General features: G+C 43.7%; 1 long non-coding RNA gene across 8 annotated transcripts; it reads right to left on the reverse strand.

Annotated features, from left to right (window-relative positions):
- Positions 1-1,817: 1,817 nt before the first annotated feature.
- On the reverse strand, positions 1,818-19,975 carry LOC128347191 (uncharacterized). Of its 8 annotated transcripts, none has more exons than XR_008317434.1 (6): positions 18,118-19,975; positions 14,674-14,778; positions 10,680-10,933; positions 8,769-8,968; positions 8,141-8,185; positions 1,818-7,971 (listed from the first exon to the last, which is right to left on the reverse strand). It is a non-coding gene; the product is annotated as an uncharacterized LOC128347191 (long non-coding RNA). The 8 variants fall into 8 exon arrangements; XR_008317433.1 differs by having other exon boundaries at positions 8,108-8,185; XR_008317432.1 differs by having other exon boundaries at positions 8,141-8,190.
- Between the last annotated feature and the right edge of the window lie 7,570 nt (positions 19,976-27,545).

Below are 27,545 nucleotides of genomic sequence, written 5' to 3' on the forward strand. Positions count from 1 at the left end.
ACATTTCAGTTATCTGCACTGCAACATTAATAATGTTTGAAATATTAACGCTGGCCCTTTACTAAAAAAAAATACAGTTGCACTCTTCAGTCAGAAGTAACTGGCCTATTCACTCTTTAGATACAAGCCATCAGCCATCTAAGCATTGCTATTCACTATCCAATAAGGTTGTTCACATGACCTTCTGCTGGGCAGGGGAGGGAGGGAGGGAGGGGGGAGGTAGGAGAGCACCTATCTTCCTGCCAGATGGTCCAGTGACAATTCCAGCCACGCAGCTTGTGTGCCCACAAGACCAGTGTTGCTGTCAGCTGCACAGCATTCTGGAGGCTGGGAAAATACATCTTGGCTTCCAGATATCCCACAATACATCACATGAAGGTACACTGGAGGATTCCCCCATGAGTCAGGTGCTCTAGGCACCCGGATCTATGTCACACAACCCTGTACCCCGGTAAAAGGTCGGGTAATATTCCCAGTCCACATGGGTTCGGCCTCGATCCCGACGCTTCACACAAGCAGCCCTACCCAGATAGGGCTGCCCAAGCCTGGACAGAGCTGCTCGTATGAATAGCCTCAATTTATTTTAACCAAAGTCTGCTTTTGTTTCTATGATTATCTGGACACAAATCAATGTAATATATATTCACGTTTGTTTGTTAAATAAATCTATGCTGCTTTGAAGTGAGATCCAAGTTTTTAAAAAAACATGAACCATGTCACAGAAAGATGCCTCTTTCAGCATTAACACAGCTGGTGCAGTGAAGTGGTTTGTGTTATAAGGGCGCCAGCTGGTACACCATCAGGAGCATCAGTGTTCTCTTGCTTCAAATCTGCCAGGATCTGTGGGAGGACATGTACGATCCCAAAGACAGGACATGTAGACCCGGCTGGTGATCCTGACGGACTTGTGCTTCTACATTGACTCCATGAAGGAGGCAGCAGATGCAACATCAGGAAACCCAAGCACCTCAACAGGGCCCAACAGGGCCTGCACCAACCCGTCACTCATGCCTTGGTCACGCTCGTTGGGACTATTATAAGCGAGGCTACCCATGCATTAAGATCTTTGGGGAGGGAGTTGCTTGGATGATGGCATTGTGAGAGCAGCTTGGAGGCTTGCCTCCAGCTGCATTTTACTCTTTGACGTGTTTATCCCAGTTTCAATCTGGAAGGATTGATACTAGAGGAATAATGGTGCTTGCCCTCCTGGGAGCTGCCTTTGGTGGTCTCAAGGTGAGAAATGTTTTGAAGAATTGTATTAGAAACAACCATGAAGTGCCTTGAAGAATGCCTGGCGAACCCAGGAGAAACTTTGCCATTCCCCACTCGAAGAGAAGAAGGCATTTCCACCTGCCTATTAGCAACAGCCTCTCCACCCAACCCACCCTTTATTTTTTATTTCTCTCTCCTTTCTTCTGCTTTTTGTTCTCTAAGCCTTAAGAATGCTCAACTATTTGTTTCTCTAATCTCTGGGATTGAAGATCTGCTTGAAGCTAACTTTTAGTAGCCTGGAAAAGAATGGAAGTTTTAGCCTTTGGAGGATGATTTTATTTGCAACCAAATGGCTTTACAGTCTAAATGAAGGATATACTACTTTTGGGTAATGAGCCTTGTTCAACCTTTTGGAACTTTTTGGATTGGTTTATGGCATTGCTCTGAGTAACCATCTTAAACTAGAAGAAGCAACTAGCACGTTTAGTCAAGGTTTGTTTGTTCCTCTTTTATAAGTATGCAGATTTTAACTCCCCCCCCCCTTTGCCTTTGGAACACCAATGGAGACATTTCTTGAACACTTTACTATAATAAACCGTGGAGTAATGATGCAATGATCAACATTTTATTACATTTTACTGATTAACAATGATTAACTGATTTTTACTGATTAACAATGATTAACATTTTACTATAACAATGATGTTTTTCTTGATGTCTGTTATTGATGGATTATAGAAACCTTCAACTGTCTTAACCAGGCTGTCTGAGGATTCTGATGTCAAACTTTATTGTTATTAATTGAACGGAACTGGATTGTAGACTCAGCTTTCAGTCAGTGACTTTATTTTGGTTAATTGGAGAACGACTTTATTGGCAAATAAATGGTTTCACAATCTAAATGAAAGATTTATAACTTTTGGGTAATGAGTCCTGCTCAGCTCTCTGGATTGGCTTATGGCACTGCTTTGAGTAACTATCTTAAACAAGGAAGAAGCAATTAGTCTGTTTCATCAAGGAACATTATATGCCAGAAGGGTGAAGGACACCAATTACTTTAGGACTGATCATATGTCGGTGTCATGTTATTTGATTATTATCCAAGTGTTACCATATGGATGATCATTGAGAAAGAGAAGGAATTTTTCTCTGTTCTGTGGGAGGTTTCTGACTGTGAGAATTTCCTTGCTATACATCAAAGAGGAAGAGGTGTAGACTGTTTTCTATATGGGAATGCCTTCTGGATGATTATTCTATTATGCTACTATATTAAAAAGAAAAACTCTTTTATGGATGTCATATGAACATTATATCGCAGTTAAGCGAAGGATATTATTCTTTTCAGAACTGAGGATATCTACTATTTCAGGACCGGTTGGAAGGCTGGAGCCGAAACCTTTTGGCTTCAGAGATCTATTTCCTCCCCCATCTTTCCTTGTTTTTTCTCATAAGAACTCATGGAGGCCTTGGACCTTTTGTTATGAGAACTATCCCTCCTTATCTTCCTGTAGAACAGCTGTAGACTGTGACTCATAAAAAGATAAAGCAATCAGAGAAAGCTATAACTCCCTTTCCTGGGACAGTTTGCTTGTTTTGTAAACATTCTGTCTAAAGCCACTGAACATTTTTCTTGCGAAGGATTGTTGTTATTTACCAGATTCAATGGATTTGTATTAATCTGATTTTTATTCCTAAAAAGCCTTATATGCATTGAACTATGCTATTTTAGTATAGATGTGTCAGAGATTTTCCCAGTGTGTGAATATTTCATGCTCTCTTTACTAGGGAATTCATTTTTGGCATTTTTGTTAGTTTTTTGTTTTGTTTTGTTAAAGGCAGTGCTTTGTGGGCCTTACAAGAATTGAACATTTGATTCCCTGTGACAAAAATTTCTCTCAAACAAAGTAGGGAATAAGGACTGGCCATCTCAATTTTTGTCTCTCTTGCAGACGGTCACTTAAAGAAGAACCTTTTATAAAAGACTACTTTTGGTTAGGGATCATTAAGCTTGTAAAACAATGTCTTACAATCTTTTTTTTTTCCCCAGACAGCTGTGGAGGAGCTTAACAAGATTTCTCTGCAAATAGATAAGCTGAGTGCAAAGATATCTTTAGATCAGGATGTGTCGCAGACTGATTTAGGTACTTATTACCCAGATGGTTCTGGAAAAGGAAATACAATCCGAACAATGTAACCCCATTCTGCAGGTTAACTGTGTTGACAATCAAGTTTATATACCGGATTTTGGTGATGAGCACATGGTTGGTTTACAAGTGGCAAAGAATATGCATTTAATACTGTTCACGGTTAAATTTCTCTCTAACCGAATCAAACCTAGATGGGCATTGACCTTTGGGCACCCACGCTTTCATGTATTTAGAAGAAAGTGGATATTTTGGTTTTTAGATTCAAAATAAGTTTTGGCTGTATGACCTTTCCTTTTTTTGAACTTATAGACGGCTCTGACTATTGGACTGGCTGACTGACAAAAAATCTTTTTCATTTTTTGGTTTACAATGTAGTTGAGTTTGCAGACTGACTGTTTCAGACAGTCTTTTGGTTATGCATCTCTTTATGATACATAATCTTATCTTTTTATGTTAATCTTTCTAAGATAATAATTTTAAGATTCCTTCTTTTTCTTTCTCTCTCCCCCTGGCTCTTTTTTTAGAATGTACTAACTAATGAAAAGCTGCATTGAAGCAATTATTTAATGTCTGTTGGTTGAAACTCGGTTTGATATCTGAAAGAACACATAAACCCGTCCTAAATCTGATTGTTATTACATGATCAATTCTTATGATATAGACAGTAAATCTGTATTTTTTCAATTGTATTTTACTACAGTATATAGAAACTTAGAGATGTCTTCAATCTCTCTGATTCAATTTTTTCTCTTACCTTTCGAATTCTCTGTATAGAAACTAATAAAATTTTGATTTAAGAGATCTTTGGGGAGGGCTCTGTTCTACATACCATCACTTGCTGAAGCTTGGTTGACATGCACACAGGACAGGATTTCCTCTGTGGTGGTGCCCTAGTTTTATGACTCCCAACTGCAAGGGGTTCAGAGTGCTCCCTTTCAGACTTCAGGAAGGTTTTAATGGCTCAAGTGTTCCACCAGACCTTTGATGAATGACTGGTGCAGGTAGCCATGATGGTGAATCATTTTCTGCTCTTAGATAGTCTCTGTTGTCTTTTGCTTTCTTATTTGATTTTTATTTTATTGTATGGTTGTTGTTTTTTACTGTGTTCATTTCTTGCTAAAATGGGACAGAGGATCTATTCTACCTTGAATAGAGGGTCATCTGTAGATGGGACCCCGGGAACAACCCATGCCTCTTCACCTCCTGAGGACTCCCAATATTGTCCCCAACTGACTGTACCCATATCGTTGTACTTTCCCACCCAATGGGACCTGGTTAATTGATGATGATGACGATGATGATGTTTTTATCCTACCCTTCCTCCAAGGAGCTCACAGTAACAGTTCTCCCATCTACTTTATCTTCACAAAAGCTTGTAAGATAGGCTGGGAAATTGTGACTGGCCCAGAATAACCAGGGAAGCTCATAGTTGAGGAGGGATTTGAACCTGGATTTCCATGTTCACACAGTGACACCAGTGCCCTTGGTCTTGTAGTAGCAAGCATGACTTGTCCCCATAGCTAAGCAGGGTCTGTCCTGGTTGCATATGAATGGTAGACTTGATGTGTGAGCACTGCAAGATATTCCCCTCGGGATGAAGCCGCTCTGGGAAGAGCAGAAGGTTCCAAGTTCCCTCCCTGGCATCTCCAAGATAGGGCCGAGAGATATTCCTGCCTCAACCTTGGAGAAGCCACTGCCAGTCTGTGTAGACAATACCGAGCTAGATGGACCTATGGTCTGACACAGCATATGGCAGCTTCCTATGTTCCTATGTCACTTTTGGTTTTTTATCCTCCTTATGTATGAGGACTACCATGCACTGAACTAGATCATGATCTGAAATGAGCTCCTAGACTGGGTCTGTGCTGTATTGTGTTGATCACACTTGATCTCCATAGGACTTACAACCTAGTATGCTTAGCTTCCACACAGCCACCTGCTATCATTGTCCGGTCAAGCCATCAACCCAAGGGGTGTGTGTGTGGTGTGTGTGTGCGTGCCCTTCTGATTAGAGGTACTCTTCCTCAGTGTTTTCCATCTGTTGCAGGGGCGTCACTAGCATTAGACAAGGGGAGCCAGTTGTCTTGGGGCCCCACTGCCTCAAGGGCCTCCCAGAGGCATGTCATGTTACTCCCCACCTGCCTATTTTGCACCCCCTATTAATTAATATTGAGTCTCTTGGAGATCGGCACTTCGGTGGCAGCAGAGAGCAAAAAAAGAGTTAACTTTTCTCCCAGCCCTATTGGTTCTCCTGGCATCTTGTGCTCCTCCCCCGCTTGGAATTTGTATGGAATTGCAGAGCCCAGGAAGCTGGCTGTTGGCTTGTTGGTCTCCCTCCAAGAATGAAAGTAAGAAGACATTTTGTGTATACCTTGTCCTGAGGACATTAGTTAATGCAAAAGTATTAAAAGCTTTGAAAAGAATGCGGCGGGGGGATGCTCTGACAAAATGGATGTCTTTGTTTTTGTTCCTTTTTATTCCTGAAGTTACACTGCTTATAGCTCTAATCTGGTCTCTGTGTGTGTTGCTTTCTCTCCCCCCCCCCCACCCTTATTAAAAATATTTATATGCTGCTTTTTTAGCAACAGAGTTCTCACAATGGTTTAAATAGCAAAATATGAGAAAATGGTTCTCTTAACATGTTTCCCCTTTTAAACATTACTATTTTATTTTATTTTGCTTTGTGCTTGTAGCATGCTCCCCCACCAAAAGTCTCTTTTTGTACTGTGTATACACTTGCTTCAAAATAAGGCTTTGCAAATCAGTTCACAAGAAACTCATTTTTAAATTGCACATGAAATGATTGGTTGTCTTTAAATTCTGCAAAATTGGGGTAACTCCATATATGACATTCTGCTGTACTATTTGAAATCAAAGTGGTGGCTTTTCTTTCTGTAGCGTTAGACTCACTATACATTGTATATATACTGTAGTATATAGACATACACTATAGTTGCATATGATTTGTTTTTGCATATGATTTTCTTGCTTAAATGAAATGTACTAAATAAAAGATCAAACTGAATTGCATGCTGCTGTGATTGGTGTAAAAAATGCTATTTGAATGTGCTTCTGAGTACATGCTTAAGATTGGAGTGCATGTGGCTAAATTTTTGACACATATCCTGTTCTTCCTCCAAAGAGGTCAGGGTAGTGTACATGTTCTTCCTCCCCACTTTTATCCTCAACAATCCTGTGAGGCAGGTTTGGAGGGGGGAGAGAGTGTGTCTCAGCTAAAGTCCCACAGTGAGTTTCATGACTGAATGAAGAACACAAGTCCCCCAGTCCTAGTCTTGACACTCTAATCACTACACCACATTGGTTCTCAGCTGTGTGCATAGGATACAGGAGAAATCTGATGCAGGAGAAAAAGGAGATTCATTTTTAGCTGTGAAGCAAGCTAGTGGGGAGGAGAGTGTTGAATACCTTTAAGATAGCATGAAAGGGTTTCATTACCAAATGTGGGGAGGCTGTGGGCCCAAGCCCTGGATCATTTAAGTACCTAGCAACACCTTTGTAAGGGAGAGAGGAAGAGTGATAGGATTTCCCATGCAAAAGCTGGTATTAGCAGGTATGTTCTGAATTTCTTCTAAAAAAAATTTTAAAACCACAATCTTTCCCTGAGTGTATTTTAGTGTAAAAAGTAGTGAATTCAGCTAATTTAAGGCGGTGGTGGGGGAGGGGGGATGAGAGAAAGAGCAGAGAGGAGGAGGAAGATAGGTGGTCTGAGGTGGGCACAAGGCTATGTGTGGCTCACCAGAGGTGCATCAGAATCTAATCTGGCCCACCACCAAACTTTAGTTGGACACCCCCTGGCATAGTGCATTTGCAAGAGAGAAAATCCAAGCCCCAATATATATATGGGGTGGGGGCATCTTTTATGGGGGGGGGGATTCTTGTTGCACCCCCTGTAATTTCCTGCTGGATCTGCCCCTGTGAACTAGATTCAATGTGAACTAGATATTCACTGTATTCATAATGGGGATGGGAGTATGAATGCATTATACACTGTATATTGTGGAGTGTGTTTGTGTGTGTATATCAGCGAGGGGCCCATTTTAAAATCTTGTCTCTGGGCCCATTCCAACCTTGCTATGCCCCTGATCTGTAAAATGGGTCAATGCTTTATTCCTTAATAATATGCTGCATGTAGATGTTTGTAGGAAGGGACATAGGAAGCTGCCAAAGTCAGACCCTTGGTCCATCCAGCTCAGTATTGTATACACAGACTGGCAGTGGCTACTCCAGGGTTGCAGGCAGGAGTCTCTCTCAGCCAGGAGATACCAGGGAGGGAACTTGAAACCTTCTGCATGCAAGTATGCAGATGTTCTTCCCAGTGTGGCCCCGTCCCCTGAAGGGAATATCTTACAGTGCTCACACATGTCTCCCATTCAAATGCAAACCAGGGCAGACCCTGCTTAGCAAAGGGAGCAATTCATGCTTGTTACCACAAGCCCAGCTCTCCTTCCAGGTGACAACATGTAGCCTGGGGCTGAGCTCACCCCCTTGTTCTTACTTTGGGACTTGTGGCACAGTTCCTCTTTGGGTGGTATAAAGATGAGTTGTGTTGGCCCGCTGTCATATATGGATGTTTTGCATGCTGGCAGGAAACCTGAAAATGCATTAAAAACAGCAATGCATGATGTAGCATTTTTTGTGGGTTCCACCTTTTTACATTAACCCCTGCGTGCTCCAGTTCACTACTAGACGCCCCCCGCCCCCACAATCTATAAGCTCTGTCACTTGACCTTGCTGTGCTGAGCTCCGTCCTGGGATCTCACCCAAATGCCAGAATTTTGTCAGGGCTTCTAAATCTGGAGTTGATCCTAAACTGGGGCAACAACAGAATTTTTCTACAAATCACATTTCACTGACAAATCTGTGAGAAACTCTAGCAATAATATCAGTATAAAACAGAAACACTAGGTAGTTTTTATCTGCTTCAACATGACAAAAGTAGGATAAACAACCCATTGTAGTTGTTGTTACAGAATTGAGGCTTCCTAAGCTTCTGACTGAGCTCTGCAAACAGCTCTGGAAAATGGAATTATGGGAAGACTAAATTACTGGAATATTGAATTACTCAAGCAGACGGACTGTTGATGAGGGATTGCAATGCATCTATACAAGATCTAATCCTGTTATTGCAATAGTTAATCTTGGCAGGATCATCTGCCCTGAAGATGTATGAATATTTTAGAACTAATTGTGATTCTACAACAATTAAAACATGTGGCTTGAAGCCCAGAAGTCTACCTGCCTCCTGCCAGTGGTATTTTTGCTGTAGCCCAACCAACCATTGGAAGTGCCTGTCATTTGGCTGTTCTGTTGCCATCTTAAATGAGAGGCATGCCCTAGTCACTGATGCTTATCTAAGAAATTTCTCTACTAGATGAGAAAATAGCTAACTTGATTTATTGAAGATCCAGATTGGTGGGCTGGCTGTCAACTTGATGCTGAATCATTAGAGATGTGTCTGGAGTCCTCCCCGCATGGCAGCACAAGGCAAATTCAGGTGCAAGACAGAGGAAGCTGGGCAGAGAATTCCACACTTTCTAGCAAAGGTTGGTGCTTGGCACAGGAAGAGCAGGGCTGGCTTATGTGGCCTGCTGGAAGACAGAACGGGTCCCTTGGAAAGGGTTGCATGGGGAAAACATGGGCATGTGATCAGCTTCACTTGGGGGGAAATCTGATGTTATGTAGTAAGATTTAGCTTAGATACCCACAACCGAAAATTAGGAGTACACACAGCTTCCAAACCTGGGTTGGACACAGTTTTTGCTTGTGTGAATGACCTCATTGATTGAATTAAGATATGGATTGAAAACTGCTCAGTGCAAACATTTTCTGGGATCTCCTAGCTCAAGAGCATGCCATAGTCTGTGCCACTGGAGAGATGCCAGCCTAGCTGGGGATGACTGAGCTCTGAGTGGGAAGCACCTACTAATAGGACTGATGTCTTCCTCTAGACAGCTGATTACTGGGACCTGCCTTGCCTCTTCAATCTATCTAGAGACTGCCTAGGTCTATCAAAGTTCTGGAAAGGCTGAAACGTTGACCAAGCAGCTTTATAAAGATTACTGTGGGAGCTCCTGGCCAACAGGTACCTGAAATTAAACAAAGGAGTTACACAAGCTCCAGCAACTACAATGGCAGCATGCTAACAGAGGTTAGCAGTCCCATTGGATCATTCTACACATTCCGCCCCCACCCCCCACCGGTAAGGTTTCCAACTGTGAATAATTATTAATCAATTAAATTAATCTAGTTTTAGTAGACATGTCTGTGATAAACCCCACCACTGACTCTTTTCTTGAGAATATGCAAATATGCAGGGGTGGTCCAAGATATGCCTGAGGCAAAGGACTATATGACACTCAGCCCCATTTATGGGCGGGTGCTTAACTGGCCATGCAGTCAAGGCAGCAGCAGCATGAGCAGACAATGCCACCAAGCCAGGCAGTAGCAGCAGGGGCATTCCTAACTCATATGTGGAGGCGGGGGGATGGGGAAAGGGGGTCAGGGAGAAGGAGGGCAGAAATGAACAGCATGCCTCATTGAGGAGAAGAATGGCAGCAGCAGTGGGCCACAGGGAGGTTGGTTGAGTGGCCCTTGTGATGGTGGGAGGCCAGCACTTGCTTGCACTTGCTGTGCCCCTCCTTGAGCCTATCCCTGATGAACACTTCACTCTGCCTCGTGGAAGGGCCATTCCTGGATAATATGGGCTACAGTACCCATACCACAGCTGGAATGCAAGAGACTCCTGGTGGCTGCTGCAAACTCAGCAGTCAGGCCTATTTACAAAGTGTCCACGGGATAGTCGAACTGCTGGAGTTGCAAGTCTGTGGCCAACATGTAGATTAAGGCAGCACTAGCACTTCCCACCTACTGCTGGCGTTCCTGCATGGGTAATTTTCACCAATCTCTGCTGCCCCCAGAAGCACTGCTCGTGACCCAGAAGTAGATCCCTGAGTGCTGCATGACCCTCTGAGACCTACTTACAGGTCACAGGGAGTAGAGGAAACCAGTGAAAATCCTTTCCCCTGTTGTGTTAGTGTGGAATGCAGCCACAGTGCCTGTGCAGCACCACTGCTCTATGTCTGTATGGGAACAAAGACTTAGACTTGGATCAGCAAGACCCAGGTTCAAATCCCAGCTTACACTGCTATGAAGTTGAATGGGTGACCTTGGGCCAGTCACTCTTTCTCTCAATCTAACTTACCTCACAGGGTTGTTGTGAGGATAAGAGGGGCTACCCTCATATGTATCAACCTCCACTCCCTGGAGGAAAGGTGAAATATGAATGTAAAAAATAATTACGTTAAACTCAGCTTGGAGGCAGTCACAGCAAGGAACCGGGAAGAATGATATCGGCCAGCAGAAGCTCTCATTTCCTTTCAGGCAAGTAGGATCAATGTGGGCCAAGAATGGAGCATGATGGAAACACTCTTCTGCTCAGGCACCAGGGGAGGACTCAAAGAGAGCTACTCTTGGAAACCCAGAAGAGCTATTTCAAGTTGTCATGCATATGGCACCTCTATCCAAATCACTTGTCTGGTACAGTTGATGTTTGGCTGAAAATACAAAGGAAAATGGTCAATCGCCAGAGAGTTTCTGAACATTTGTATCCACTAATAAATGATGCTGTTCATGGTATAATTTTTTCGGCCTACAATCCAACTGTGTTTGGAATTTCATTATTGCCAGCAACAACCCCCATACTTATGTAATAGTCTGATTTAGGGAGTTAGTCATCATTATAATCATTTTAATGGAGTTATTGTTGCTATCGTTCATATGCTGCATTTTGGATTTACTTTCTGTTCTCAAACTTTGAAAGCTTCTCTCAAAGAGGACCGTTTGTTTATTGAAAATATTTTAATCCTGCCTTTGTTTGTTAAACTTAATATGCCAAATGCGTATAAATGTAGTCTGGTTTTATATTATCATCATCATTATTATTTTAATATTGTTGTATTGCTGGTCTACAACCGAAATAAAGTTTTACTTACTTACTTGTTAAACTCAAGGTGATTCTGTTACAGTGATATTCACTGCAAATTTGTCAAGGGTCCATTTAGATTTTGGACTGGTTAGTGAGATAACAGATGCAGCATAGTTTGCTACTTATTTTCTTACTTTTTCATTCAAAAGGCCTTGCACATGCACCTTATCTATATATTTATATATTTTACATTAGCCATATGAATTATTCATTTTGTGACCAAAAAAAATCATCTAGCTGTAATTTGCTACTAAGCCCCGATACATTTCAGTGAATCTATAAACAGATGTCTAGATTAGAGTTTGGTTCATCTAATGTTCAAGTTATTTATCACTGTCTCTCCTAACACAATTATTAGAGAACCTTGCAGCAGCATTGCTTAGACAGCCATGCCTCAACAAGCACAATACAGATGTCTGTGTAGTTTTCTGCATATATTATAATATTTAAGCATGATAGAAGCTTGTCTTGCAAAGTAGGAACATAGGAAACTGCCATATACTGAGTCAGACCATTGGTCTATCTAGCTCAGTATTGTCTTCACTGACTGGCAGCGGCTTCTCCAAGGTTGCAGGCAGGAATCTCTCTCAGCCCTATCTTGGAGAAGCTAGGGAGGGAACTTGAAACCTTCTGCTCTTCCCAGAGCAGTTTCATCCCCTGAGGGGAATATCTTACAGTGCTCACACATCAAAGTATACTAGTTCTCAGACCTGTGGAAAGTCAGATCGGTCCATGGTCCTATTAATGGAATCAAAGGGGTTTGGAAGGAGTCCAAACCCGAACTTAAATACCCTAGTTTAGTTCAGACCTTTTTGACCCCTTCCGATAAAACCAGAGCTCTCCAGAGCTCTGCTGCCAGATTTGGCTTTTTAAAAGCCAAATCTTGGGTTACGGCCCATTTGTTCATGAGTAAACCCCTTAGGTTCTGGCCACCCTGCTCCAGAGCTCCAAATGGTATCATTGTGGTTCAAGCACTTTTAAGGAAATGGGACCAGGAATTTTAAGAAAAAGGAGAGCAGGTCCTTACCTGCTCTCCGCCGCCCCATGCAGCTTCCTATATGGGGCACATCCCAATAACCCCCACATGGCACCAGCACGCACATGGCATCTCTGTATGCGGGGATTATTGGGATGCCCACAACCATAAGAACATAAGAAAAGCCCTGCTGGATCAGGCCCAAGGCCTATCTAGTCCAGCATCCTGTTTCACACAGTGGCCCACCACATGCCCCTGGGAAGCCCACGGGCAAGGGCGGAGGGCATACTCTCTCTCCTACTGCTACTCCCCTGCTACTGCTATTTAGAGGCCTCTTTAGAGGCATCTTGCCTCTGAGGCTGGAGGTGGCCTATAGCCCTCAGCATGTTACAAACAACCACCAGGTTGTAGCATAGCATCATACAAGTATATTTATAAAGTTTGATTTCAAACCTTCCCCATCGCAAGAACTCAGAGCAGTTAAGTTTAAAACTTCAGTCCCAGTTACATAAAAGCACTTGTTTAGTACATAATGTCAATGTTGAAGTCAACCCATACATGTTTAGCTCCAGCCAAGAAAATGACTTTCAGCACTTAAAAAAAACATGCAGCGTGGATTTTGCTGAACCTCCAAGGGCAGGGCTTTCCATGACTATGAAACAGTCATCAGATTTACCTCTGTCCACCACCACCACCACCCCAGCTATGAATGTGGCTTGCAAATGGTACAAGTTGATTTAAAGAATACAATACAACGTAGTAAAAAGACCCAGGCTCTTTAGGACTTTATAAGTAAATGCCAGTACTTTGAATTAGGAGCTGAAGGTAATAAGGAGCCAGCACAAGTGTTGAAAAGCTAGGCATAATGTGCTCTCTAAAGCCAATTCTTGTCAAGAAACAAGCTATTACAAAGGCTTCAAGTACAACCTCAAAGAACATTATAATTATCGAGCCTCAGCATTATGGACATTCACAGAGGCGTATCTAGGGAAAATAGCGCCTAGGGCAAGCACTGAAATTGCACCCCCTGTCCAAACTCTGACACCCATCTTTCAGATAACTTTACTATAATATCAGCTGAAAAATATAAGTCAAGCTCGTTAATCTTTTAAAATTTCAAAAACTATTTAGCAGTGGACGTAGCCAGAACAAAAAATGCTGGAAAACTACAAATTTCAGTATGCTGGGGCTCATGAAATACCCAAATACTATGTGGAGGTGTACTTGGAAAACTAAACAGAAGTGCCTGTCTAATTCTCTACTGTACATCTACTAGCATCACTATTATATAAGTTTTAAAAATAAATGGAGAATTTGACTTTTCCCAGATACTCTGAAAATAATTAAAGGATATGCAGAGAAAACTGTGTCACTGCTTGGAATTTATTCTAGTATTTCAGAAAGACAATTAAAATGAGAGAAAGAGAGCAAGAAACTCCCAGTGGGCCTTAATACTAAGGATTTCATACTGATTCAAAGACAAACTCACCATTAATAACCATATTTTTAAGACACCACATTTAACTCACTTATCATAAGTAAAGTAAGAGCAAATGAATACAATCCTAGCTCATAACCTTCACCTCAGTATTCACAAGCCCTGATTTTCTGTACATAGTGCCAAACTGAATATGTGTACAGTGACTTATATTATGTTAAATTATTATTTTTAACCTGTAGCCCCTTTGGGGCTACAGGTTACAGGCTACAGCCTTTCCTATAGGCTGTGGTGGTGGGGGGTCTGCAAAGGTTACCCCTCCCACTGTTGGCCTCTAGGGCCTCGCAGAGACCATTTGAGCATGTGCAGTGGCCATTTTTAAAAATAATTGGGTTTTTTTAATGGCCACTGAAAACAAAATGGCCACCATGCATGCTCAAATGGCCTCTGCGAGGCCTGGCATGTCCTAGGGCCTCACAGAGGCCATTTGAGCATGTGCAGTGGCCATTTTGTTTTTTGTGGACATTTTTTTAAAAAAAAAAAATTTTAAGAATTTGCGCCCCCTTCAAGTGGCGCCCAGGGCACGTGCCCTGCCTGCCTTACCCTAGATACGCCCCTGGACATTCATGATACTAGCTAGGTCCAAACTGGACACAACAGATAACAGCCTTCTCAGCAGATGAAACCACTTTAAGAATTCTGAACATCAACCAAATCTTATCTTCCAGGTACACAGTAATTAATCCCCCACTGTGGAAAACATGGCATAAGGTATAATGATTGGGGGCTACAAAATTGGAAAGTGAGCATATCAATAAGAAGTGGGTTTTTGTTTTTGTTTTAGTTCAAAGGCATCTAAATTATCTAGAAACAATGGTTAAGAGTGCGTACTGACCAGTCTTTTGCTGTAACGAATCTGTTCTTCTTCAGGCTCCATCTCAGACGCTTCTGATGAGAGCGAGAAGGAGATATCTGAACTACTGTCATCCTCCTCTTCCTCCTTAGATACCAGAACAAGGAAGCAGAGTACGTTAGAAACTCCTCTTCCTTTTATAAACAATATAAATACTATCAGTAGAGAATGGAACTTTAACAGGGACTATGAAGTAATACAATCGCTCTCAACTTTGGATCCTGATTAATCCATCATCATTGAACAGTTATTTCAAACCATTACTGTTACCCACTGATTGTACTAAACCTATTTAAAGTGTTTATTTCCTGACATGAATACTACTAGCTTCAAAAAGACAGAGTTGGCAACACAAGCTTAGTTGTTCCATAATGGAATCAAGCTCACAGAATCCACTCATGACTTTCATAGTTTGTCTACTGCTCACATACATGTCCATGCTAGACTGCAATGCCAAATGCTTTCAGTAGAGAGAAAGACTGTATACTAAAGTGAACACACTGAAATTGATCAGCAAGTAATTTTAGGAGTTTTCCTAGGAAAAACATTTCAGAATAATAGTTTCTATGACTAAACATACAGGAATCAAACACAAAGGTTCACATTTCATAATTTACCACACTGTAGCCCCACAACCACATGCTTCTCTGAATATTTTAATTGCAATTTGGCTTATTGTAGCTAAACTATGCAACCCATAGTCCATAGTGCAACCCTAAACATATAGCAGCAGAAGTGTATATAGCAGTTAAAGTCTGCCAATGGTAGACTACCTTATCCCCTGAATTTGTTCCGATCTAAGGCAGACAAACTGTAATAAACCCTGACAACAGCTGAATAACTATAAGTTTAACAGTATGAAGTGTTAAAAGACTAATGCAGGCACAATACAGAACTGCAAGTAATTCATTACATGGTTTCATCCATCTGTACCTCTGGTACAGATGATGAGCCCCTGGTGGCGCAGTGGTAAAACTGCCGCCCTGTAACCAGAAGGTTACAAGTTCGATCCTGACCAGGGGCTCAAGGTTGACTCAGCCTTCCATCCTTCTGAGGTTGGTAAAATGAGTACCCAGAATTTTGGGGGCAATATGCTAAATCATTGTAAACCGCTTAGAGAGTTCCGGCTATAAAGCGGTATATAAATGTAAGTGCTATTGCTATACCTCATTTATCACAGTCAGTGCATATGTCATGCAATCATGCCATTGTGTAGTTAAGAAGAGATTTCTGAAGTGAAACACTTGGTCAAGGGGAGACAAAAAGATCATATGGGACAGGACAGTCTGGATAACTCTGTCTTTGTAAGAGTATATCAATGGAGAAGGCACTAAGACAACGGACAAGAGGCCTGAGCAGATCCTAACATGGTGTGTGTAAGCTATGGTGATGGAATCTATTTCTCACAGAGTGATAAGTGTGACCAAAGGGGTGTTAGGATCACAATTTACATCAGCAGCCTGATCAGATCCTATCAGTCATCTTTGTGCCTTCTCCATCACACTCTTATCACATTAAGTCTTAAGGAAGCTGCAGGGAGTGGGGTGGAGAGCAGGTAAGGACCTGCTCTCCTTTTTCTTAAAGTTACCATTCCTGGTTTGTGCACATCCCTGCTACTTAGTCTCTGCTTGAAAACTTCTAGTGAAGAACAGTCTATGTCTGTATGACTCAGGCTGTTCCACTGTTGAGTAGACTCAGGAAATTCCTCTTGATGACTGGCCTAAATCTGCTTCCTTGTACTTTAATTTCAACCAGTTGGTTCTAGCCCTGTTCTCAGGCGCAACACAGAACAAGTCCACTCCATTTCTTAGGTGACAGATCTTCCATTACTGGAACACATCTTTTCTCTTAGTCATTCTTGTGCTAGGTTAAATATCCCATTCCTCATAGGACTTGGTTTTCCAGCCCCCTGAAAGCAGTATGTGTATTAGCTAGAGGTAAAACTGCTTGAAATCAGCAGTACTGACACGAAGCATTCTGCCATAAAGCACTACAGCTGAAAAATACATGAAGGCACGACTACTTTGGAGATATGGACAATACCTGTTGAAAGGCATTTTATTGCTGAAATTACCACTTGAGTAAATTACTGCTATATGAGGGTGTAGGGGCAAACATATATAATATTTATTCACAAAGCAAAAGATGATTCTGGGCAGTTATTGATCCATATATTCCTTGCTGTTTCAGAGCTCTATGTTACTGCAGTCAAATTATTCATTTATTGATGCTCTATGGGGCTGCTGTTCGTGATTCTCTTTAATATATCTTGAGCTGTTTCATGCTCTCTCATACAGCGAATGCTTATAGTAAAGCAAAGGAAACACAAAGCCTTAAATATTTATAATACCAAATGAAACACACTGAATGTATACACTGCCAAGGTCACTTATCTTCTATTGTATTGTGCATGTGGTGGTTTGCTTCACTGCAAGCAACAGGTGGATCAGAGAGGGAAGGAAGGAAGTGGGGGAAAGGCAGAATAGCAATAGCAATAGCAATAGCACTTACATTTATATACCGCTCTATAGCTGGAGCTCTCTAAGCGGTTTACAATGATTTTAGCATATTGCCCCCAACATTCTGGGTACTCAAGCTTGCAAACCTCATGGTAATACAGGAGTACACATCCCAACTGCCTGGACAACTATGACAATGCTCCCCACTCACCCAGCACTAGCAGTGACATCTGGTTGCTGTAAGTTGGGACAACACACTCCTCAGGGCGGAACTATAATTATGTGGCTGTGTGCCTTGAATACAGGCCATCAAGGGTCCCACCAATGGTATGACTGCCATGGGGCCCTGCTGTTCCTGTGGAACCCTGCCACAACTCCTGCTGACCACCACTCACCCTGGCCCTGTGCTCAACCACCTGAGTTAGCAGGCAGGCTGGCTTTCCATTGCTGGTTGATGTGGTGTAATGACGTCAGCACCTGAGCTCAGACACCAGTTTTTAATGTCATTATACCACATTGGCCGGGAATGGAAAACCAGCTGGCCAATGTCGGTGGTTGAGCGAAGGGCCAGGGTGAATGGAGACCAGAAGCAGGTGGCTGGGTGTCTGTGTCTGTGTCTGTGTGTGTGACTGGGGCTGCTATGGCAAGGGCTGCTGTGTTGGTAGTTGGGCAGAGGTATGGGAAGGTCATTCCCACTAAAACAAAAAAATCCACAGAAAAAATTCACATAAAATGGTGCGGGTGGCGAGGGGTGGGGGACTTCTCAACTTTTGCACACAGGCCTCTTCAGAGAATCTTATGCCAGTGCACTTAATTGCTCTAAGGTGGCTCTTACCACCACCCCCGTCACTCCACACATGGTGGGCTCTAGGGACCCAAGGTGGGGTAATGGAAGTGTGGGTGTGCATTCTTGAGGGGTTTGTGGTTGGAATGCAAAACAGGCCACCACACTAGGCCCCATTCATACCTTCTTCTACAGGAGGGTTCTCTTTTTAACAGCATTTGTTCAGTTTCCAGTTAGTTGCTACAGAAGGTATTATGCTCTTCATTAATTTTCTCAGGAGATTTAGAATATTGCATTTATAAACCTGAAATGACAAACTAAAATCCTCTTCACTAAATATGTACACTTTGCATAACAGCATACTAAATATGCATACACTGGAAAAGAAGTCTCAGAACCACCAACTCTGTGCAATTTTGTCTGAACCATCCCTCAATGTGCAATTTAAAGTAGTATGAAAAGCTTGTGTTGTGGGGTGGTTCAGGCAGACTGCCACCCCTGCACGATTATTTTATTTATTTATTTATTTATTTATTTATTTATTTATTTATTTTATTGTTAAATTTATAAAATTTTTCATTAAAACAATCCCAAGGCAGTTTACAGCAAAATTTAAAAACAAGATTGTAAAAAAAACACAATTAAAATATTAAACTAAAAATATAAAACAAACAAAGCATAAAAGCAATACAGAGTACATACAAAGAGCAGCTTTAGGTGCTGACATGCTGGGTGGAGGGAAGTGTAGGTGCTCACAATCCTCCCTCATGTATTTAAGGGGCTGTTTCAAAGTATAATCTGAGTTGGCTTATGGAGAACCTGAATGGGGTGTTCTGGTTTTTTGCTCCATTAAAAAAAAGTATTCTGGGAATATGTGCTAGTGAAGGCACACTAGGAGGCCAGTGGGCCATCTAAAAGACTTATTGATTCGTTATTTCTTCCCTTATTTTATAGATCTCTATACTGCCCTTCAAATTCAATAAAAACTATGGCGGACATCCTGACTAACGAAGCACTTGTGCCACAGGAGAAGCACCAGTGTAGCATCAGTACTTCTGAAGAGTTCCAGACTAACACTGTACTAGTGGGGAGTGTGGGGACTTCAAAGACCCCCCCCCACTTCCACCAGAAGTGCTCTTTGCCACCCTGAAATATGTCCCTGAGGGCTGCACAAAATATGTCCCAGGGAAATATTTTAGGGTAGCACAGAATGCTTTCTGGGGAAGAGGAGGTTGTCAAAATTTGCCCCCGCTATTACACCAGCAGTGGAGCTGGGTGAATTGAACTTTTCAGAAGCATAAGAAGAGCCCTGCTGGATCAGGCCGAAGGCCTATCTAGTCCAGCATCCTGCTTTATGCTGTGGCCCACCAAATCCCTCTGAGGAGCCCACAGGCAAGAGGTGAGGGCATGCCCCTTCTCCTGCTGTTGCTCCCCTGCAACTGGTACTCAGAGGCATCTTGCCTCTGTGGCTGGAGGTGGCCTCAGCAGAGGGTGTTTCTCCCATGGCACTCATGCTTCATTACTCAGGATGTCAGCCAAAAAAATCATAAACACGGTGCCATAGCTCCTACCAGAGCCAGAGGTGGGAATTCACTGGGGTTGAATCGTTACCTATAAGGGATTCACACAGTAGGCTGCTGCCATCCACTTTATTTTGATGTGGGGAAACCGTATAAGATTCCTGGCAGGCGTGAGGGTAAGTGGCAAAACCCTCCCTAAAAGGGCTGAACAGTCTTAATAAGAACAATTTTCTCTTCAGAACTCATATTAATAATGATTGTAAGAGAGAGAGTTTCACTAAACAGGCAACTCAGATATAAGCAATGCAATAAAGGAAAATAACTTCCCTCATGCATCTAACTCAACTGGTCCCTATTCTTCTGCTACTCACTGTCAGGGGCCTTCCTAGGGATGTGCACGGTCCGGAGAAGTCCGGACCGGCACCGAAGGGGGGCCTTGTTTTTAGGGCGGGGAGGGCTTGCTTAGCCCTCCCGCCTCCTTGCCCCCGCCAGCGCCCGTATTTAACATTATAGGGGCGCTGGAAACCAGCCGCCCCCCCCCCCCGCCGCCACCACCGCCGCGAAATCACTCTTAAAAACATCCAGCCCTCCCTCCCTCCCAGCTAGCTGCCCGCCCGCCCCCCCACCCACCCACCCAGTCGCTCACCTGGTCGGTAGATACTAAGCGAGAGGAGCTCCGGCACAGAGCTCCTCTTGCTAGGAAGGCCTCCGGGAGAATGGTGGCTTGCGTGCGCGCGCATGCGCGCGCCGCAAACCACGCCGTTCTCCGGAGGCCCGGTCTACCCGCCGGGAAAGGGCCGGGTAGACCGGGCCTCCGGAGAACGGCGTGGTTTGCGGCGCACGCATGCGCGCGCGCGCAAGCCACCATTCTCCCGGAGGCCTTCCTAGCGAGAGGAGCTCTGTGCCGGAGCTCCTCTCGCTTAGTATCTACCGACCGGGTGAGCGACTGGGTGGGTGGGTGGGGGGGCGGGCGGGCAGCTAGCTGGGAGGGAGGGAGGGCTGGATGTTTTTAAGAGTGATTTCGCGGCGGCGGCGGCGGTGGCGGCGGCGGGGGGGGGCGGCTGGTTTCCAGCGCCCCTATAATGTTAAATACGGGCGCTGGCGGGGGCAAGGAGGCGGGAGGGCTAAGCAAGCCCTCCCCGCCCTTAAAGATATACCCCCCACCCGGACCCAAACCAGCCCAGTCCGAACCGGTCCGGCAGTTCGGCCATTCTTTGGAATGGCCGCCGGACCGGTTCGGGCACACCACTAGGCCTTCCTACTGTTTCCAGGTCCCCAATTCCCCAGCAGCTTCTCAGCCCACTGCTTTCTCAGGGCACTCTTTGGACAGACTAAACAAAGAACAAAGCTTTTTTCTTGTGCTGATGGCTGTGTGTAGATCCTGCCCAGCCCTCGGGATTAGTCCTTCTGTTTTTATTTCCCTTGGCATTTCCCATTATTAGGAAAGGCCCACCCTCCCAGCAGTTAGGCCTAGTCCTCTCCTAAAACCTTAGTATCACTATACACTTGTAAAACGCAAACAACAGAACAACAGATAAAAACAGCAGCATTAAAACAAGGAAGTTTGGACATTGAAAAGCCTTGGGAATGTCTTTCTTTCTTTCTGTTCTTTGCCTGGCTCCGAGTCTGAGAAGACATCAGGATAGATCCGGAGTGGTGTCATGGGACAGCCAGGCTGGGCACAGGCCCATAGAAAGGCCCCTCTGGTGGATCCCTTGAGTGTCCGCTGCTGCTGCTGCTGCTGCTGCTGCTGCCACCCATCACTGCCTGGCATATCTCCCCATTAGGCCCTGGCTTACTGGTGTGGGTGGCGGCAGCAGCAGCTGCTCCTTTCAGGGGTGGTGGCATTTGGGGACAGAAGACATGAACATCTTAAAAAGGTGTTGCCACTGAGACAAGTGTCTGCTGCTTCTCACCATCACTTGCTAGGCTAAGGCCCAAGGAGGAGGTTTCTCAGGCATTGGTAGGCAGCAGCAGACAATCCTTCAGCATGGCCATCTGTGCATTAATGAAGGAAGAGCATCCATCCACTCCCTTTTTGCCTTTCTCAGGTAGCTGGCCACCATGGGGAGAGTTGTGTGAGTGAGTTGTGTGTGTGTCAGCCCATGCTGGTCACTGGAGTGGGAGCGGGGGGGGGGGTGCACAGAGGGCAAGAGAGAAGAGATGCTAGTCATAATCTTTGTTATTCAATAGTTGCTAGTGCTCTTTTATGCCATCCTTGGTTTTTATTGTTTTATGTATCTTACTTTGCTATGGTCACATCTTATTACAATGAAGAATACTAAAAAATAATGTATTTATATCTATAGTGGCAAGGCATGTCATGTGGCCTTCCTGGCTCCCAGTAATTGCAGAGGACCTTGAGGGAGCACCTATTGTTTTCAATGAGCATTCTTGTAATTCATTTTAGTACATCCTAAGGGGCTTCATCCCCACTTTCTGGGAACGTAAAGTACCCCATTATGCTCCAGTGCAAGCACCTTTCCACAGCAGGCTGACCTGCACAACTAACTCCTTGCAGCTGGGCAGACTGAGAAGCCTGAATCTCGAAGTGTTTTCCTATGGCAAGCACACAGCAAAATCTCCACACAGAGATACTAACAGCCAGGCAAAAGAAGGGGAAAGGGGTGGCTGGGGGGAATGAAAGAAGAAAAAAAATAAAACCCCACTGGGCAAGCTAAGAGAAAAGCAAGGGCTGATTATGCCCCCCCCCCCGGTTCAGGTGGTTCGGTTTGAATTCAAACAGAATTTGAACCGAACCGCCGGTCTGTAAGCCAGTTCAATTGAACTGGCTGGCAGTCCGGTCTGTAGCAGCTCTTCTAAGCCCTGCTGGCATCCCCCCACCCCAGCAGTATGAGCTGGCAGCAGCCCAGTTCCGACCTCCACCGTTGCATGGAGGCCATCTGAGTGATCCCTTTACAAGCATAGTCTCAAACTGGGTCAACCCAGTCCGTATCAGACAGGGCCCAGTCCAGTTCAAACTCAGATTGGCTGCCTTTTTTTGAGGCCAGTCCAGTTTGAGTTTGAACTGGTCACACCAGGCCAGTTTGAATTGAACCGGGTTCAATTCAAACTGGTTCTGCACACTCCTAAAAAGTATTCATTTTCATTGATGTAGACAGAAAGTGCCTCTTATTCCTTTAATGCAGTCTGTAGGCAGCCTCATTGTAAACCTAGAAAGACTTCTAAGGAGCAGAAGGATAAAAACAGCTTTTGTTAACTGGCTCAAACAGCCAAATACAATTCTCTGAAAAGTTTTCAAAGGCTATTCAGAAATCTGCAGAAATGTTATAAACAATGACTGAAACAAGGAGAAAAAACCTGTCTAAACCCACTGACATAAAATTTAAATTAAACTGCAACAAGATTCATGTTCCCTTGAGTTAGGAATAATGTGCTTTTAAAAATAAGTAAAACCCAGTCTGAGTTCTTGTAGCAAAATCGTTCAAGTTATGCGATAAAATTCCATTGGAGTGTTTCAGAATGTTTTAAAGTGATGACAGAAGACATATATGTGCCAGCCAAATGACCAAAGGCAAATTAGAAAGGAAACAACTTAGGATATTATAAGCAACTGTAAATCCTAAATAAAGCATTTAAATCTGATTTAACTTTATGTGGCTTCATTTATAGCTCAGTTCACTTCATAGTCACATTTAAATGCATTCTAGCTATAGGTGAAGTATGGAGCCTAGAGCATTTTCAGACAGCAGGCTTCACCGTGAATTTACTATGAGGCTTTGCTGCGAATTCAAAGTTGCCCCAAAATGACGATGTTAAGAGTGGATTTTTTTAAACCCCGGACATAAATTGGGCTATGCTTTAACATGCAATGAAAACCCCGAATTGTGTGTGAAGTGCTCCCCGATAGCTCGCAGGGACTTCGGGGTAAATCTGGCCAATATGTGAATGCACCCCCACACACACCGTTCCAGAGGAGATGTGAGCTAAAAGGCCCTGTGTGAAAAAGCTCCTGGAAGTGCGGAGCCCCATCTTTAATCTATATATTAATATTTTTTGTATGATGCTCCAGGCTCTGTAAGCACCATAATTGTACCATAACTTTTGAGTGGATTTCACATCTCAATTAAAAAAAAAACGTCCCCCCCCCAAAAAACCCTTTCCCATCTTTAATATGAGCCATGCAAACTCTTCATTTGTGATATTGAATGACCAGCCCACATAGATGAACAGTGAATGACTGTCAGGTCATGCTGGTTTGAGGATACAGTGAGTATCCCATCTATTATGAGGGCAAAACTGTAACATTTCAGACATGAAAAATATGCTGCTTTTAATTTGGAAACACAGTCTGTGACAATTTCTTTTTGGAAATGGATGTCAAGGCAGACAATTCATATTCAAGAGAAGGAGCACTGTGAGACTACCTGTATATTGGGGGCTGAGGTGTGATGAGCAAAGACTTTTGGGGGGTGCAGAATATGTAGGCCCTTTGGTGTGCAGGGTGCAGTATTAAATATTACATTCTTACACCACTATGCAATACGAGAAAGATAGAGATAATAAATTGGTAAAACTGATCATATGGATAGTGAAGTAAATCTGGTCTTGGATGGGGTCACACTGAAATATAAAGTCCACAGATTGGGGGTGTTTCTGGTCCCAAAGCTGACCTTGGAGGCATAGGTGGTGGAGGTGTGCAGAGGTGCTTTTAGGAACACAGGAAGCTGCCTTATACTGAGTCAGACCATTGGTCCATGTAGCTCAGTATTGTCTACACAGACTGGTAGCAGCTTTTCCAAGGTTGCAGGCAGTAGCCTCTCCCAGCCCTATCTTGGAGGTGCCAGGGAGGGAACATGGGACCTTCTGCCTACAAGCATGCAGGTGCTCTTCCCTGAGCAGCCCTAAGGGTAATACCTTACAGTGCTCACATGTAGTCTCCCATTCAAATGTAAACCAGGGTGGACCCTACTTAGCAAAGGGGGCGATTCATGCTTGCTACCACAAGACCAGCTCTCTTCCTTTTTTAACATCAGGACCAGCTCTCCTCCCTTTTTTACGAGCTACTGCTGGTATGCCAGCTGCGACCCTACTTGGAGAAGTTGGAACTGACTTCAGTCACTCATGCTTTCATACCATCCAGATTGGCCTACTGCAATGCACTATGTGTGGGACTGCCCATGTAGATGGTTTGGAAGCTGCAGCTGCTGTAAGGATGCTCTTGGGCACACAAGTCGCTTCATGAGTGTCACTCCCATCCTGCAGCAGCTTAATTGGTTACCAGTCCACTTCCGGGATAAATTCAAGGTGCTTGTCTTGACCTTTAAAGTTCTACAGGGCTTGGGGCTGGGGTACCTATTGGATCACATTCGCCAGTATGAACCTGCCAGGGCCCTCCGCTCGTCATCTCAGGCCCTACTCATGGTCTGGCCACTAACATGGGAGGGGACTAGAGATAGGGCCTTTTTGGTTGTGGCCCCTCGGCTTTGGAACCCTCTCCCCAAAGAGCTTTGCTGTGCTCTCTCCCTCAGTGTTGTTTTTTTTAAAATACTAAACACATTTTTAAAATGTTTTATCTGCTGCTTATATCTGTTAGTTCCGTTAGTAGCTTTATTATTAATGACTTGTAATTTGAAACTTTTTGTTAAAAATGATAATTTTAAATGTGGTTTTAGCCACATGTATAGTCCACAGATTGATTAAAAGATCTTTTGACTTGTTTAACTTTATTACATTGCATCTATTTTATTAATGTTGTGAGCCGTCCTGAGCAGTAGTGTACTGGAGGGTCGGGATATGCATATTTTAAATAAATAATAATTGGCAGTGTTATATTCTGGCATTGTTTATGAACCCCCCAAGAACTGGTGCCTTAGATGACAGCCTAGGTCTGCCTAGAGAATGGGCCACCCCTGGTTTCTGTTCTTCTAAAGTTAGATGCAGATTAATCTCACCACTTGCATTATAATGGATTTTTAAAAAATCTCAAAGTGGATATTGATACCCATCCTGATCTTGTAAATGGCTCACCACATATGTAACTGCAACTGTTCGCAGTCCTCCCTTGTTATTCCTGGCCATAATCATAGACAGCCATGGCATGGGTGAAATACAAAATACCAAGCTTATACCAAGCCAATACCAATGTTTTGAAAGCTTTTTACTGTAGCCAGAGGGATAATCCGAGGCCCAGGGCAAAACATAGTCATGGGGTCATCCTCCAGTACCTCTCCTAATGTTTCAGGATGAACCAATACATTAGGAGCCTTCAAACTGGTGGGGCTCTGGGAACGTTTGTTCCCCACCACCATCTCGCACCCCTGACTATAACACATTGTCCAGCTGAACAGCCATGCTAGTTTTCAATGGGAAATCACTTTGCCTATTTCTCTGGGTGGTCAGTGTAGAATCCAAGGGAAAGAGTTGTGGTATGCAAGGACAAGGCAGTGGGGTGGAATCAGGCACATTAATAGTTTAATTAAATAGATATTATGTACAGAGAGGCAAGCACAGACTGTTTTTCCGTGCTCTGGCTGTTTGTTAGTAGGGTTGTGCATTTTGTATTTTTTCTGTTTCAATTTGTACCAAATTTGAATCAACCCCATTTTGTATTTTGTCCGAAATTAAGCCTTCCAAATCACCTGAGTTTTGTTTTGTATCTGAATTAATCTGAATCCGAATCAGAATTAATTTGGATTAAAAAATGGGTCACATGGCCAAAAGAGTGGGTGGGGGTTGTAGTGCCCAATGAGTGGAAGCTACCACAAAAATTTCAAAGGAATTGGGCAAACTGCTGATTTTTGGTGAATTTTTGAAGTTTGCACGTATTTCAGGTTTCCCTCATAGGGTATAATGGAGGTTTCAGGAAAAGTATAGCTTCACGCGGCGGGGGGGGGGGGGGAGTGACCCATAGTGGAGTGTGGTTGGTGGTAGTGCCCAGTTGGTACAAGGAAGCTACTACAATTTTTTCAGAGGAATTTGGCAAAGGGCTGATCGTTAAAGAATTACAGAAGTTACATGTCTTTCAGGTTTTCCTCATAGGGTATAATGGAGGTTTCAGCAGTCCCGTAACTCCACTTGGGGGGCACTGGGGTGGCTCAGAGCAAGTGGCGGTGTAGTACACATAGGGTGCCAACCACCCACATGGGTTGCTAACCCATGAAGTACAGGGTTTTGTTGTTCTAGAAGTGTTCTGAGTGTAGATTCTCTGGTATCATGGTTTTTCATTAAAAATCTCATTTGCTACCAGAGAATCTAAACTCAACACCTCAGAAACAACAAAGCCCAGAACCCCAATGGGTTAGCAATCCAGGGGGGTGGTTGGCACCCTCTGTGCACTACACCACCACTCGCTCAGCACCACACCAGTGCCCCCCAAATGCAGTTATGGGGCTGCTGAAATCACCATTATTCCCTCTGCGGGAAAAGCTTAAAGACACTCAAACTTTCCCAAATCACAAAAAAACAGCCCTTTGCCCTATTCCTTTGGAGTCTGGGTAGCGCCAGGTAGCACACTTCCACCCAACCCACTGTTCTGCCCCATCAGACCGCTTTTTGCCCCAAATCTGCCCCAAAGACACTCCAACATTGACAATTCCTAAGAAAGCAGCCCATAGGCCAATTCCATGGGAGTCTGGGTTGTGGCAGGCACCCCTTGGGGCATTTCCACCTAACCCACTGTTCTGCCCCAGCAGACCCCTATCTGCCCCAAAGGCACTCCAACTTTTACAATTCCTAAGAAAGCAACCAATTCTACGGGAGTCTGGGTTGTGGCAGGCACCCCTTGGGGCACTTCCACCCAACCTACTGTTCTGCCCCAGCAGATCCCTTTCTGCCCCAATTCTGCCATGAAGAACATCACCAGACAGCACACACATCGACAACAACAGCAGAGCTTTGCAAAGTGCCAGGTTTCCCAAGCAGGAATCACACCACGCTGGCAAAGCATTGCATTTACTATCATCACATTATCAGCATCAGCAAGCATCACAATGTTTATTTTTTTAACATTTCACATTTGTAACCTTCATTCCAACATCAAGCCTTTTTTAAAAAAGGCTGAACACACAGGAGAAGCAGCAGACTGGTCAGTGAGGCTAAGGAAGGACGTAAATCCTGGAGAATGGCAGC

Source organism: Hemicordylus capensis, chromosome 2, assembly GCF_027244095.1.
Source record: "Hemicordylus capensis ecotype Gifberg chromosome 2, rHemCap1.1.pri, whole genome shotgun sequence".
In the NCBI taxonomy this organism is placed as follows: Eukaryota; Metazoa; Chordata; class Lepidosauria; order Squamata; family Cordylidae; genus Hemicordylus; species Hemicordylus capensis.